Here is a 3,510-nt window from a genome sequence, read left to right on the forward strand (position 1 = left end):
ACCCCTGTTTGCGCTGCTTCGAACCTAAATCCCAGAATTAAACCATAAACTTGGACCTCTCAACCAAAATCACGAATCAAAGATCAAATTAATATATTATCAACCCTATGGAACCTCCTAAAGCAATTTCATACCAATTTAATCGTTAGCATAAAGTAAAACTCATTTCTCCAAATCAAAACCATGAATCAACATATTTAAGAATCCAACCCCAAAATCTAGATGAAAGCATTCCACGCCATGAATTCAAGAGGAAACCAAAATTAGATTTCTAATCCAACACCCAAATATCCACAGAATAGAGGATTCTCAAAGAAATTTGTCAACCCCCCAACCAAAAGAAAACACCCAATAAACCCTAAATCCCCAACTCAAGAGGAAAACTTCATCAAGTCAAGAACAATACCTTAAGATAAGAAGAATCTCACACAATTTTTGCCTAAATCTTCAAAATTTGTTCACCAGAAGCTTTTTCTCAAAAACACCTTTTCTTCTTCTCCAAGACTACTCTACAGTCTACACACACTTTTTAAAAAAGGATGCGTATGAAATGAATTAGCAAAACCCCTTATGGACCAGTAATTACACAATTGGTCCTCCAATAATCAAGGTTCTTCCCAAACAACCACTTGTACTTTTATTATTATTATAAAAGGAACACCGGTTATTACAATCGGAAAAATAATAAATGAGGAGTTGTTTGTTTAACTCTTAATAATTTCAAGAAGATGCAGTTTCTAAATCGTTAAGAGATGAATTTTGTTTGGTAAAAAAAAGTTTGCTTCTCAATGGTTCTAAAACCCTCTGAAATAATTTTGTATCATGAGTCTCCCTTAAACATTCAGCACCCTAATTTCATTGTAAACAATTACCAACAATTATATTTTATTTTGCACTATATCATGAGAATCTCTTATTCATTATGACCACTTAATCATTTTGTATCAAATCATTCAGCAACCACCAAACAACACATGAGTATATGTTTTTGTTTTCATAACATAATTTTAAAACGTGCTCAATTTTACAATTTTTTTTAAAAAACACGTGAATACTGATGATTTCAAATTAAAGTATTTTATTTTTACGTTGTGTTTTAGAATTTAGGGAGAAAAAGAAATGGAAGGTAAAAAAAAAGAAAATAATATAATTTTTTATTTATGTTTTCAAAAGAAAGAAAAAAAAAGGAAATGAAAATAAATAAAATGATTTTTTTTATGTTTTTAAACAAGAGAGAAACAAAAAGGAAAAATGTCAATTTACTAATATACTGTTCAAAAATATAATATTTATAATGAAAGACGGAGTAGTTTTGTCATTTGAATATTTTTTTAAAATGTTCTAATTTATTTATTTTTCTTTTTCCTTTTCCTTCAATATTTAGAAGGAAAGTTATCATTATTTTCTTCCATTTTTCTATGCTAAAAAGATTTAAAAAAACATAAGCCCTTTTTTACTTAACTTCCCTTTCTTTCGCTGTCATTTTGTTTCATTCGTAAAAAAGATTTCAAGATCACAGCGTTAAAGTTCTCTCTGGATCTCACCGTTATTTGTGTAAAACTTCTCAAAAATTAGAAGCCCCCAAAATGGGGTAAAATGACAAACCCTTTTAAGATTTTTAGTAAACTACAAATTTAGTTCTTGTGGTTTAAAAAATAATATTTTTCATCTCTACAGTTTTGAAATTACAAAAATAATCGTCATGATTTGAAAAAACGTCTACATTTGATTCTTCACTATACATTAAAATTTTCGTTAAACGAAAGACATTTTTGTCATTTAATCAATTTTTTTCTTTTCTTTTTACTCGATCAAAAACCACAATGACCAAAATTATAAAATTGATTTTGATGTGGAGAAAAGAGAAAGGAACAGATAAAAAGATGAAATGTTTCTCATTTAAGAGATTTTTTTAACGACCATTAGAGAAAATGATCAAATTTGGACTTTTTGTAAATCATGATGATCATTTTATAATTTCAAAACTACAAAGACCAAAATGTTATTTTTAATAAACCATATGGACTAAATTTATACTTTAGTCAACCTTTATAATAAGAAAAATCATATCTTAGAAAGTAAATATTCTGCTGTGAGCTACTTAGACCATCCATTAAAAAATAAACACTAAAAACATTAGAGGAGTTTTGGTTCGCAATGGAATTGAAATGTTAGAATCTTATTAATCAAATATCATTTTCTCGTTTGGTTCATTTTTTCCGAAAATAATCTTCAAAATCGTACAACTTTTATAAATAATTTTCTTTTATATTTCTTATCAACTACATGGTATTTTGATGTAGTAGAATTCTCTATTTTTTATAAAATCAAATATGTCATTAACCCAATATACCATAATCTTATAAAACTCAATATGAATATCGTTGATCACCTCCGACTACCGTCGATCTAAATCACCGTCGACCACCACCGATTTGAACCACCGTTAATCTGAACCACCATCGATCTGAACCATCGCCGATCACCGCCATCTGAACCGTCGTGGACCACCGTCGATCTGAACCACTGTCGACCATCACCATCTGAACCACTGCAGACGACCATCGATGTAAACCACCGTGGACCACTTGTCTGAACCACCATCGACCACCGATTTGAACCGCCCCCGATCTAAACCACAAGAGACTGTCGCTATCTGAACCACCATGGACCACTCGATCTGAACCACCGCCGACCACCACCAAATTAGCTATTTTACTTGAAACAATTTTAATATCGATTTAGTATCATTGTTTGTTTTATGGATATACTTGGGTTGTATATTTTATATTGTCTTACACATTAAATAATTATTTTATTAAAGTATTTTTAATTTTTAAAAAAATTAAAATTTTTAAAAAGGACATTTTGGTCATTTACCAATAATTTATTCAAATTACAAAGCAACATTGTGTATTTGTGTTAACCAAACAAACAGATTCCAATTTTTTAATAGATTATATTTCAATGTCTGTCAACCAAACAAATGGTCAAATTTGACAACATTTCATTATAATTCTTTCAAAGATAAATTATTTTAATATATTCTATTCCATCTAAAAATATTTTGCGAATCAAATGCTATCTAAGAGATTGATGGCATAATGGAACCCTAAACAACATAATTAAAATTATTTAGTAATAAAAGGTTAAATGCATGAAATAGCAACCTACTTTTATAAATTTTCTTATTATAGCATTTTACTTTTGTTTTTCTTTATTACAATAATATACTTTCAAAATATTTTTTATTAAGACATTGTACTTTAAAAATTCTACCCATTATAGCAATAGGTAACCTGTTACCTTTTAAACCGGTTAACCCTTTGACTTTTTTTTGTTTGTATGGTTTTAATGAGGTGATGTAGATGACACATCATTTTGATAACTTAATTAAAATAAAAATAAAAATAAAAACCCATTTCAAATTACTAGAAGCGTACTCGCGCAATGCAGCGAGATAAATCGTGATTTTAATATTTCATTTTATTCTTTATCTCAGTCGATGTT

This window comes from Cynara cardunculus (genome assembly GCF_001531365.2).
Source record: "Cynara cardunculus var. scolymus isolate 2C chromosome LG 12, CcrdV1, whole genome shotgun sequence".
NCBI lineage: Eukaryota > Viridiplantae > Streptophyta > Magnoliopsida > Asterales > Asteraceae > Cynara > Cynara cardunculus.